The following is a 14,038-nucleotide window of genomic DNA, read 5'->3' as shown; positions in this document are numbered from 1 at the left end:
AGCCCCCGCTGTCCGGATCGATGCTGAGTGAGTTATTGTGTGGCCAGTCGGTTTAAATGGCATTAGGGGAGGGCAGGGCATCTGGTTGGAGTGGTCGTAATAGAGAGGCTAAAGACACCGACTGTAACGGGCATTCGGGGTTATCTGATACATTAAAAGCATTATGGGAAGTGAGTTTTTGAGGTTAAACTAAAGTGCAGAAATGAATACAGGAGTTTAAGATACTTAGATTTCGAGTAAAAATTGAGTCTTGGCTTCTTTTCTTTTTCCAAAATACTGTATGTGACTTGTTTTATGATATTCTCGGTTGGTTTCAAATGAAATATCTAAAATATCGTGATATCGTATCGTCAAAAGTCTCACAATATATCGAATTACAAGTTCCTTTGCTTAAATGAACGTCAGAAACTACATATCGCATGATTCATGTCAGTGCAAACATGAAGAAATATGCTTTTTACTTGAATTCTTGGGATTATGATGGAAATAATTCACACCAAAATCTCATCAAGTTATTTTAAAAGCAAAAAAGTGCCCTTATCTACAATTATATCAGCCTCTTCAAAATATCGTAATAAATATAGTACCGTGAAATGCATATCGTGATAATATCGTACCGAGAGATTTGGATATCGTTACATCGCTACAATTTATATTTCTTCCCTTGTGGATCAAAAAATTTGTCTAAATAAAAGTCTAAATATAGATTGTTTAAAGTTGCATTGTAGGGATGTAACAATGTCCAAATCTCACGGTACGATATTTATTGCAATATTTTGTGGAGGCTTACGAACAAAACTGTAAATGTGCTACTTTTTCCTCTTAAAATGCCTTGACAAGACTTAATCCAAAGAGCTAAGATTTAAATCTAAAAGTAATCTAAAACTAAATCTAAAAACAAATCTAAAACTTTTGACCGGTAGTGTATTTATTGCATGTCATGTTTTTATTCTTGTTTATCGTATATTTTCTTCACCAATATATCGTACGAGACAGGCCTATTAATTCCACATATTTTTGTATATAAAAAAAACAAACACAAAATTTGTATAAGTCACTAAATTTAAAATATCCGTCTAGAGCAGAGTTTCAGCGAGTTTTTAACGTTACACTAAAATGCAGAAAGGAATACAGGATTTAAAGCGAGTTGGATTTAGAGTCTTGGCCAGATTTCTTTTTGTCAGAATGTGATTTGTTTTATGATATTCTTGGCCTACGTTTATATGATGACGGTCTGAACAGAAGACGCAAAAGCGGCATCATGTCTTCACTTTTTATTTTGCGTTTAGACGAGCGTTTTCAGGAGGAAATCTGTGTACATACGGTGACGCAAAAGTGTGTGGAATTTGATTGGGTTTGCATGCCAGGCGACTCGGTGGTGATGCATGTGACGTAAACTCGTACGCGACGTGAGGAGATCTGACCAGAGTTTTGCGTCTTGGGCAGTGTAGACGGAAACTCTACGGCGGAGCGGATTCAACTTTTCCACTCTGGAGGGTGGTTTCAGATTTTCGCGTTTTTAAGCACCAAAAACGCCATCACTGTCTAAACGAAAGGCACTTCCGATAAAATATTTTGTCGTTTTTACCCGCAAACCTCTCGTGTAAACAAAACTTGGTTGGTTTCAAGTGGTTTTAACCCATCTTTTTTTTTATATATAAATATGCAAATAGAGATTGTTTAAAGGTGCTTTGTGTAACTTTTCTTGCTGAGGGTCTGCCAAACGCTTCTCAAACCATAAAACACTTTGTAATTAAACACAGACGGCGCACGGCAGTCTCATTTGCACCTCAAGAGCCGCTTATACGATCTGTCTGGACTGGGGCAACACAAATTTTGCTCAAATACACGTGAAATAAATCAGGCGGAGGGGCTTTTAAGAAGTTGGAGCGAAGTGGATTTTCTGCTAACTCACTCTTTTGAAAGGTCGAGATGGAAGATCAGCCCTCGGCCGTTTTCACCTGATCAAACTGCACTCCATTTTAATACGAAATGAGCAGCCGCTATTTAAGGCAACCGGAAAAGTGTTAGCATGTAGAATGGCCCGGAGACACAAAGTCGATTCAGCGCCCTAATTGCTTCGTAAGGGTTATTTTTATTGCTCCATTAAACTAAAAACTCTTTCAGACACTTTCCCCCCACTTTGCGACAGCTTAATTTTGTGCCATTTTCTGGTGAAGACAGCTGTGACACGAGTGACGGCCACAGAGCTTCGGCTGAATCGTATGTTTAAACATTTTTCGAGCACCGACGCAGAATCTTACCAAAGAGTGGAAAATCTTTGGAAATGCAAATTGGTGTTGTAGGAATGTTTTGCGATATGGTATTTAAGTTATTGATCTCCAGTGGTGGAGTGGGGAGTTTTTAAGTGGGGGTACAGCCCAGTAAAAATCTGAAATATTTGATTTTTTTTATTCAAAATGATGAGAAATCGTGTTATTAACATTAACGCCATTTATAATCAACTACAGAACATAAAGGATAGAAACAACACATGAACCAGGACTGAACCAGGACGAAAAACAGAAGTAAACCAGGTCTAAACCAGGACTGAACCAAGATAAAACCAGGTCAAAACCAGGACTAAACCAGGATTTAACCAGGACTGAAACCAGGACTAAGCCAGGTCTAAACCAGGTCTAAAACAAGACTAAAACAGAACTGAACCAGCAGGACTAAACCAGGACAAAGTCAGGATTAATCAAGTCTAAACCAGGACTACACCAGGACTAAACCAAGACTGACCCAGGTCTAAACCAGAACTGAACCAGGTCTGAACCAGGACTAACCCTGGGCTATACCAGGACTTAACCAGGACTGAACCAGGACTGAACTAGGTCTAAACCAGGACTAAACTAGGACTATACCAGGTCTAAGCCAGGTCAAAACCAGGTCGGAACCAGGACTGAACCAGATCTAAACCAGGACTAAACCTGGACTACACAAGAACTTAACCAGGACTGAACCAGGACTAAACCAGGACTGAACCAGTTCTAAACCAGGACTAAACCAGCACTAAGTCAGGATTATAATAAATTCTAATCACATATTCATATTTTAAACATTTTAAAATAACTAACTCCACTTTGAAAATACCCAAACGCTGATAAAATGTAGGTAGGCATTTGGGAGCTTGCAATTTTAAACTTGATATGGTCATTATTGTTATATCCTGACCTTTCTCTTTATATTGCAAGAAAAAACTTACATTGAATTAGGTCAAATTTTCATTTTAGAACTTGAATAATCTCAGACGAACGGCAGGGGCTCGAATAACTGTACTGGAGATGTTCAGTTTCTAATAGAAGAATCCAAAATCTACAAACACTTAACCTTATAATTTCAGCTGTGCTTTGTGCCAGTTTTTGTTTAAGATGGATAGTCCCAGCAATAAACCAGACCAACAAATACAGATTCAGAATGTTGAGATGTCATGTGAACTCAACTTATTGTGTTAAAGTCCAAAAAAAAAAAAACACTGTAACTTAACCATAAATGTGTATTCGGTGCAGTTCACAGGTTTTTATGCAACAGGGGGCTGGCATTTGTGAATCTCCAGAGGCCCTGAAACCATCCGGCGAAAGGAAGACAAGCCATATCTAGGAATGAACTAATTAAGCTCCTTGATGTCCGCGCTAAAATGGTGCCTTGAGATTGTGCACTATAAAGCGCTAATGAGAAAAGAAGCAGCAAAAACGTACGTGATAGAGGACACCCTTGTCGATGCCCCAAAAATGGCAAACGGAAAAAAGGACAGCAGATGTATGAAAATCTTTAAAATAAGTCTTGTTTTAATAGTTATTACAGAACAGTAGTGAAGATGTAAGAAATTGCAAGATATGAACTGTATGAGCTTGAATGGACGGTTAAATATGCAATAATAAGGCATTAAATAACATCTTTTCAATACATGCATCCTGAATTTCGGACTTCCGGTCATCGCACAATGCATACTGGGAAAAGCCCTCTGAAAAAGTGAGCGTCAAATGGACATGTTTGATTTCCCAGTGGGATGCGTCTATTGAAGTCGATCTTTTCTAGTCTTTTGAACCATATCACTTTTGTTTCTGGTTCTGATATTGTCATATTTTAGTTATGGGATTTGGACATCGTAATTGTGTGGTTGTTGGATGTCCTAACACCGAAAAACAGGCTTTGCAAACTCCATAAATGCAAAAGGGAATCAGATGTGTGTGACAACAAACCTCTGTTCAAACTGTTTCTCTTCCCAACAGAATTGAAAAATAGTGAAAGATGAAGGCGATGGGCAGGATTGATACACAGTAAGGACAAAAAAAGGAACCCTTTGACTGTCTAAATCAGGCATGTCCAAGCCCTCAGACAAATTTTTCTTGGGCCTCAGGCTTCCAGGTGAAGTGGCCCAAATGACCTTTCATCAATTAAAAATTTACTTTTTACTGCAAGTTTTTTGAAAATCTACCTTGATAAAGCTGATATTTAATATTTAGTGTGTGGTTTTAAGGATCTTAGCATGAATAAAGACTGATGGATCATTCTAACATGTTAAACATGCACATATTTCATTTATTCACTGTATTAAGCACCAGTCTACGGCCCTCGATCAGCCCTCTGCTTCGTCTGTGTTTAGATATGTGGCCCTTGATAAAAAAAAGTTTGGACACCCCTGGTCTACATCATCCCGAGTTTGCAGTGAACGTTTGTATGTGGAGCGCCATCAAAGCGGGATCCCGTTTGTTAAGCGAGAGGTATAGAAGATAAACAGGCCGAGCTCGCAATTTCTTCTTGTGGTTTTACAGCAACATCACGTCTTGGTCTCTTTGCAGTGGAAGGTGTTTCTTGGTGAACAGCTGGTGCCTTTCACTTTGGCGTTGACTTTTTAAATTAGTAACCAAGGTTGAGCGAGGTATCGGGATTTTGCTTTTATTGCGCTCCACATACAAAATGTTCGCTGCAAACTCGGGAAGATTTCTTACTGCCCTCTTATCGCCTTCACCTTTCACTATTTTTCAATTCCATTGGGAAGAGAAACAGTTTGAACGGAGGTTTGCAGTCACACACATCTGATTCCCTTTTGCATTTATGGCGTTCGCAAACTTCTGAAGACCATTTCTCGAGCCGTTTTCTGCTGTTAGGATCCAACAACCACACAATTACGATGTCCGAATCCCATAACTAAAATATGACAAAATCAGAACCAGAAACAAAAGCGATATGGTTCAAAAGACTTGAAAAGATCGACTTTGACAATAGACACATCCCACTGGGAAAACAAACATGGTGGTTTGACTCTCACTTTTTCGGATGGCCCTTGCCAGGATGCATTGCGCGATGACCGGAAGTCTGAAATTCGTGATGCATGTATTCCACTGACAAAAAAAAAAAATACTAACTTCAAATATAAAATTGGCATCAAGGAATAGTAAAAGCAACACGATATTGTCATTTGTGCCAAATCTGGTGCAGAAAAAAAAAAAAACATGTCAATTTTACACAGTTTTTAGTGGAAAAAGTCCAGGCGTCCTGTGCCAATCTGGTGCTCATGTGCCAGTTGGCATTGGGATTTAGTCAGAATAAATCAATTATTGAGATAAAAAATGCTAATTCTGACACACAACTGTAGGCGTGTTAGGGACATTTCTTGCAGTATTCTGTTTGTCTGTATTTATTGAAACTCCATCACCCATAAAGATTACTAAAATTGGACTTGGACCAGAGTCAAGTATCATATCGATATATAGGAAAAAAAATGCCTTCAAAATTTGCCACTGGAACAACCATAAAGCGGGACTAAAAACCTAAACTTTCCCACAACCACATTTCAAACAGAGGCATTAAACTGGGCACTACCTGGAGGACAAAGGCAGGGTTTGGACATGTAACAATAACAGTAATTGTGATTGGTCTGACCCAGTGTTTCCCAAACTTTTCCATATTTTAAAAAGTCACAAGCCTTTGCGACCCAAGTCAATAGAAATTATTCATAAATCACAAAATAAAGGCGGATTTGACCATTATCGAACATTAATGAGGATATTGTCTCTGAACAATTAGTATTACTCAAGTTTTAGTCGTAATATTTTTATTGAGCCAAAGACAAATTGTACAGGATCAACAGCGCTCAATACTTTTTGGTATATAAGTTAAAATCAAATAAAAATAAAAAATAAAAATAAATTTCACAAACTGAGAATCTGAATTTGGAGATGTTATTCACATAGTTACAGATTCTAAAAAAAAAATCAAAAAAAGGTTGCCACACTTTCTTAAATGACATTAGTTTATCTTTTAACAAATATCGTATTCTCTCTAGATGTAAAAAGTTAACAAGATCTCGTAGCCACATTTTACAGCTTGGTACTGATTACTCAAGTTTTAAACAATGAAAAACAGTCATTGAAGCAGCAATAAAAGGATCCATAAGTCACCTATTTGGACATTAAACATAGTCCGTTTCTTTTTCTTTTCAACATTCAACTGAAGCAGCAATATTGGAACAAAATCAACAATAAAACAATTACAAAAAGATTAGAAAATATACAAAACATGTCTTAACATTTCCACCTACATGCAGATCGTGACAAGGCGACCCAAAAAACATCTGCAAAAAGCAAACTGGAATCAAAAACAACCGGCTATAATCAGGCAGTCATGGGTGATGTCATATGGTACTTGAAAACGCAGTCGCCACTGGAGGCAGCACAGGTTTTTTGGGAAACGTGGGATTGTTTTGAATCACTGTAAAGCACTTTGCGTTACATTTTTGTATGAAAAGTGCTTCGTAAATAAAGTTTGATCGATTGATTGATCCGGGAGAACTGCACATTTACCGAGTATCTCCTAAAACCGCCGTCACACTTTGACGACTTAGCCAGCGTATGTTGATGTATGAAAAATTTGGCAAATACGCTGGCATATGTCGGATAAATTCTAGGTAAGTACTGTATAAATTCTGAGCACGCTGAGCACGCTGGGACGTACGGCAAGGTCGGTGAAAAATTTTGAGCATGCTGAAAATTTCTCGACATATGAAAATTTCTCGGCAACACGTTAAGCATTAGTTGGTATAAGTTATATAAGTTATCAGAACGTTCAATATAAGTTACTAATACGTTATGTACAGTGTTGGGAAGGTTACTTTTAAAATGTATTCCCCTACAGATTACAGATTACATACACCAAAATGTAGTTTGTAACATAATCCATCAAATTACTTAATGTGAGTAACATAATCTGAATACTTTGATGTTTTGTCTGTTAAAAGAAAATTAAAAGGTCAGACTTTACTTAACTTTACTTATTAAAAATATTATTGATAGAAGACGAGGAAACACGTCCGCACAGCATGGTTTAGTCCTGTTAAATCCTGTTTTACACCTGGTTTAGACCTGATTTAGTCCTGGTTTTAGACCTGGTTTAGACTTGGTTTAGTCCTGGTTTAGTCCTAGTTTAGACCTGGTTTTAGACCTGGTTTAGACCTGGTTTGGACCTGGTTTAGACCTGGTTTTAGACCTGGTTTTAGACCTGGTTTTAGACCTAGTTTAGTCCTTGTTTAGTCATGGTTTAGACCTGGTTTAGACCTGATTTTAGACCTGGTTTTAGACCTGGTTTTACAACTGTGAAAACAGGAAAATACCACCGTGTAATCCATTTATTTCAACGAAGTAACTGTAATCCAATTACCACTCACTGAAACAGTAACTGTAACTGAATACAGTTACTCATAATTTGTACTCTGCTTACGTAACTCCGGTACATGTAATCTGTTTCTCCTGGTTATGTATACGCCCAACTCGTTATGAATACGCTATGTATACACCCAAAATTGAAAAAAAAAAACATCGATGGTTCAACGTTTGCCAGCGTTTTAGGGAAATTCTGGTACGTCGGCATACGTTTTCTAAATCATCAAGGTGTGACAGAGCCATAAGAGAGCTAAAAAATGACTAGGAATCATTGCAAACACTATTAAAATGCTGTTCAGTAGCCAAAAAGAAAAAAAAAAGCTGATCTTATGTTTGGTTCTACTTTAAAGCCATAAATACAGAGAAAAAAAAACAACAGCTATTCCAATAATTCCTCAGTGAAATTGTTTGTCTAACTAACCCAAATATGTGTGTAGTATTTCACTGTCATCTAGTGAGAATGTAAAAATAACTGAATAGTGAGGCAGCCTTGAATATTACAGGCTGTGCGGGTTCAGAGCGAGCCCTCGGATCAAAGGCAGGAGCAGTCTTTGTTTCTGCTGCTGGCCCTGGTCTGAGCCTCATTAGAGTCCATAAACAATGTGAGATGGTTTCCGTAATGAGTGCACCGTCCCACTGTCCTGTCCTCGGGAAGCTCGCCACGTCGCGCTGCTCTGCTCGCAAAAAAACACTAAAAGGAACAGCCAAACAACCAAACCATTCTTACCGGCATGGCATAGCTGCTTTGCTCGGGCATTGTACGCACATTCTCTGGAAGCAGTGTTTCCCAGGGAGGTTTTTTGCACTCGGGGCGGTGGAGCTGCTTTGTGAAAGAGAGTGAAAGTTTGACATAGTTGTTGTCGGAGTGGGCATGATGGGAAAAAAAAGAAATACGAATCAAACAGTAATGTCCAGATTAAAAATGAAAAAGTCCATGGAAATAGAAAGTTAAAACCGCACTCCAGAACATTCTTTGTAGAAAGTCTGAACCAACATCTTCATGGAAACAACAGGAGTCGGTTTTGCGGAGGCCGTAAGGATGTTCTTCCAAGTTTTTCAGTGCAATAAAAACACCAGTATTTTTTATTTATTATTTTTTTGTATTGTTGGGCATAAAGAAGCAACATACTGGGGGTTTAAGTTGAACTCTCTGTGTTGAATTTCTGTGATCGGCTCTACCCTGTGACGTCCGAACATCCCCCACAGTGGAGAGTTTTAAGCCTCGTCGTACGGCCTGTTTACACGAGAACGGTTGCGGGTAAAAACGACAAACAATTTATCGCAAGTGCCTTTCGTTTAGACCAGTCATGTCCAAACTAATGCGTCCCTCAGACAAATTTTTCTTGGCCCTCAGGCTTCGAGGTGAATTGGCACAAATTAAATTGCACCAGTTAAAAATGAGCTTTTAACTGCAAAAGCTTTTTGAAAATCTACTTTGATAAAGCAAATATTTAATATTTTGTGTGCGGTTTTAAGGATCTTAGCGTGAATAAAGACTGATGGCTCATTCTAACGTGTTAAACATGCACATATTTTAATTATTCACTGTATTGAGCACCAGTCTACAGCCCTCGATCGGCCCTCTGCTTCGTCTGTGTTTAGATGTGTGGCCCTTGATGAAAAAAGTTTGGACGATCCTGGTTTAGACCATGACGGCGTTTTTGTGGCTTAAAAACGCAAAAATCTGACAACACCCTCCAGAGTGGAAAAGCTGAATACACTCCGCCGTAGTGTTTCCGTCTACACTGCCCAAGACGCAAAACTCTGGTCAGATCTGCTCAGGTCGCGTACACGTTGACGTCACATACATCACCACCGAGCCGCATGGCGTGCATACCCAATCGCATTCCACACACTTTTGCGTCACTGTATGCGCAGATTTCCTCCCAAAAACGCTTGTCTAAACGCGTAGTAAAAAGTGAAGACGTGGTGCCGCTTTTGCTTCTTCTGTTCAGATCGTCATCATATAAACGTGGTCTCAATAACAGTTCAGTCTGTTTTCTTTGGACATATAAATTTGACAACACAATTTGGCCATACCAGCTTGTCAAAGTTTGATCCCGTCAAATTTCAGAACCTCAGCCGGGCCTGGTTTGTACTTAGAGCCTGTTTACATGAGAACGCTTGCAGGTAAAAATGACAAAATATTTTATCGGAAGTGCCTTTTGTTTAGACAGTTAAGGCCTTTTTGGGGGCTTAAAAATGCAAAAACCTGAAATCGCCCTCCAGAGTGGAAAAGTTGAATACGCTCCGTCGTAGTGTTTCCATCTACACTGCCCAAGACGCAAAACTCTGGTCAGATCTGCTCACGTCACATATACGTTTACGTCACGTACATCACCACCTAGCGTCACCACCTAGCCTCCTGGCATGCATTTTTAAACGAATTCCATACACTTTTGCATCACCATATGCGTGCAAATTTCCTCCCGAAAACACTCATCTAATTGCGAAATAAAAAGATGCGATGCCACTTTTGCGTCTTCTGTTCAGACTGTCATCATATACTGTAAACATAGCCTTAAAACCCACTTTTATTCTCTGGCTTTTAACACCGAATTGTGTGGTCCTCTGTATCTTTTATTTATTTTTAATGTATTTTATTGGTTTTATGGTTTTAAGACTAGTATGATCTGAGCGTCTATTTTATCATTATTATATTATTATTGTTGTTATTATCATGTATTTGTGCAGCACTTTGGAAACTCTTTGTGAAATGTGCTCTACAAATAAAGTGGATTGGATTGAAGTAGTTTGAATGAAGAACAGTTCATCTTGATTTTAGTGGCATTAACTTAAAGCCACAGAATGTAACTTTTAGCCAAAAAATGAAAATAAAAGTTTATTGCACTGAAAAACTTTTGTCCTTACTGTGGCTTGTTACTTCACTCGTTTTTGGCCTAGAGCTGGACCTCCTCCCGGCTGTTTCCATGGAAATGCCACAGTGCCACATAAAACTCATCTATCCGAAGTATGTGTTTAAGTTTGTATTTCCGTGAAATCAAACTGATGATTTTCCACCCACAAAAAGCCAATATTAGGCTATGTCCAGAGTGCAGCCTGAAGTGACTCAAATCAGATTTTTTTGCCCCTATGTGACCTGTACCTAGCCTGATTCATCAGCCGGTTTCACTTCGTGGAAACTGTCTGACCTCGCAGCATTAAGATTTGTTCGCTTGACTTTTTAAAATTTAACCAATCGCAGCTATTTGGTCGTGACGTAAGTAATCTGCCGCTAACGGGGAAGAAGGGAAAACATCTTTCCCCTTGATAAAATTCACCAAACATTCTCTTTGTTCTGGCCTTAAATCCTCGATACACAGAATGTATGGCCCTTCGCTGATTGGTTGGTGCCCGAACTCGCACTGGAGTTATTGCAAATCGTCTAGTGTGTTCCGATTCCTGACCAAGTCGCTAACTTGTAACTGATCTTTTAATGACAGTCTGAATGACACAAATACGATTTTTTGTCAAATGTGACCCAGATCACTTGGATATGTGCTCCTAAAACTGATACATATCCGATCTTTTGACATGCGACTTCAGTCTGAACGGCCATGTCACATTCATCCCACCTACACGTCATAACAACACGGTAACAAGCACCTGTTGCCAGACAATACAGCCCAACTTTAACACATTTGCTCACTGAAATAGGCCGCCGAAGACGTGTTTCCTCCCGCGAGAGTGGTACAAGTAGGTGCTCACAAATGTACACAAACGTTCTTCTCATCATAAAAAAATTGTGTCTGAACTCTGTGTCAGTGAAGCAGAGAAGCACCACTCTTGGCTGTGACTCCGCACCCACACCTTCCTTTCTACGGACGTTGCTGCCACAGTCCCACAAAACGCCATGGCCAACAACCTCGTCCTTCTTCTTCTCAATCTCCTCCTTAAAACAAATAAGCTGTACATGTTCTGGCTCCGGTTCGACAGCAACTTTAAAATCTCAAGCTCCTCAATGTTCACGTCCACGTTTAGGCGAGTTCCTCCAGTGCACAAGCGGGACACTTTTGGGGCGTTTAAAGTTCACACCGGAGATCACATACAAGTCACGTTTAATCGGAAATGTGAACGACCTTGCAAAAAAAAATCCGAATTAAGCTTTAAGCCCCACAGTCTGAACGTGGCTTTAGTTTTTATATCGTAAAAAGTTACATTGTGTGAAGTTATAAAAAACTGACTGGAAAATCAAGTCCCACAAATCAAGCACCACATGTTTAAACCGGTCATTTGGTTATATAACCCGGTATCCCATGTCTCTGTCGCTCTATGTTGTTAACAATGATCTAGGCCTTCCCGTTCGGCTTCTTTTTAAGTGAGAGGGGAAGTGGGAGTTGACAGTTCCAGGAGGCTAGTACCGATGAGACAGGCTAATGCAATTACGTGCAGCATGGATGAATGCAAGTGCAGCGAGCGGCCACACAACATTTCCTGTATTACTCAGAAACTAAATGGTATTAATGTCTCTGAAAGACACTGAAAGATTATGACAAATTGTGTAATCTAATATAATAAAGTGCTTGGACGGCTCACCCCATAACTATGAGATTGCAGGTTAGATTCTGTGGTGTCATCCTGAGTAGTTTGCATTTTCTTCCTGTGTTTTTTTCTGGGTCGGCTTTACAGTTTTACACATTTATCTATTCCTCTGTCTTATAGGTGCTGTACCTGACTTTTACGGTCTTAAAAACATTCAAACAGAACAGCTGAGTTTTGCCGTCATAGTAAAGCTATCAACTAACATGTTAACTGAGCACTTCCTGATACTCGGACAGTAAAATGCTTTAAACACCCCAAATTTCTCTGATCTGGCAAAGATTTTAAAAGTTATATCAGGTTATTCAAATTGTTTTCAGATTTATTATCTATTTACTGAGGGTGTAACGGTGCATGTATTCGTGCTGAAACGTTTTGGTACAGGGTGTTAGGTTCAGTACACGACTGTGCACAAGTGAATTCACGCAATTTGTGTGTGTTTACATTCCACCACTGCATGTGCAGCTGCACAGAAGACTCGGCTCTTTAATATTCACGAAGGAAATCGTCCGTGATTAGGTTGAAAGTGTTTCCCGCAGCGCTTTATATTTAGGGTGGCTGCCTTGAAAACAACTGCCCCCCGCCTTGACTACGTCCCTCCGAATCACGTGAATCCTCGCAAAACTATGGTCGTCACGCTACAGTCCTCACTTACTGCAGACAATGTAGATAAGTTGGTTTTTGTGGTCAAAAATATGAAGACTGAATAAAACGTCATGCTTGAACTGTTAGTGCTGTGCTTTACTTTTTAAAAAGTTTTGTTTACTGTTCACAAGGAATAAATTTTTTTATAATATTTCATACACTTCTTGCTTATTTTAGAATATTTTATTTAACTCATTAGTATTACCAAGCAGCACTTTCATTTATTTTATTTTCCCATCTGTATAATATTAAAACGCGGGTGGCAGTAGCTCAGTTGGTAGAGCGTTCGCCCACTGATCTGAAGGTTGGAGGTTCAAATCCAGCTCTCGACATAAACATCACAGGTTGAGTGGTCAGATCCACTGACCCACAGGTTGGCTGATGTGATTCCAGCTCCCACAGATGAATGCTGCTGTTGTGTCCTTGGGCAAGACACTTAACCCACTTTGCCCACAGTGTCTGTGTGAATGGTTGAGTGGTTCCTTGTTGTAAAGGGCTTTGAGTGTCTTGAAGGTGGAAAAGTGCTTTAGAAAAATGTCATATTTTACCATTTAAAATTGTTGGTTTAATAAAAACACAAATAAACAACAAGCAAATGGTTTTGCAATTTGTTCCTATTCTGTACCGAAAATGTGTTTTTATATGTTTATTGTACTTAATGTGAAATGTGGGACCTGCCTCTCAAATCTTCAAAACAAATTTACCTACAGGTGCAAATAAATCAACCTAACCTAACCTATGAACCAAACCGTGACCTCAAAACCACGGTACGTACTGAACCGTGATTTTTATGTACCGCTACACCCCTAGTATTTACTAGACCAGAGTCTGTTTAGTCTAGAGGTAGTTTATTTTAAGATAACTTGTCAAGTAAAATTACCTTGTTGCATGGACAGATAATTTCACTACTTTTAAGTCATTTTCTGAAAGATTTAAGTGTTCACATCTTAAATTTTGGCCAAGCTTTTTTGCAGTGTATAAACAGTCCACATCTGACTTCTCTTGACCTCAACAGCTGCTTATACAACACATCTGTACTGACGCAAGACAAATTTTGCTAAAATCTATGGAAAAAATGAGGAGCAGGTCCTGACTTCACAAATATGGGTCAGACACATGAGGAATTGGCTGTGGAGCAACCCAACCAAAACAACCAATAAAAGAACTGAAGCGTTGCGAATAAGCATTTT

Source organism: Boleophthalmus pectinirostris, unplaced genomic scaffold, assembly GCF_026225935.1.
Source record: "Boleophthalmus pectinirostris isolate CB_2022bp ecotype Guang Dong unplaced genomic scaffold, ASM2622593v1 HiC_scaffold_12, whole genome shotgun sequence".
NCBI classification, from domain to species: domain Eukaryota; kingdom Metazoa; phylum Chordata; class Actinopteri; order Gobiiformes; family Gobiidae; genus Boleophthalmus; species Boleophthalmus pectinirostris.
Note: the sequence above shows the minus strand (reverse complement) of the source record.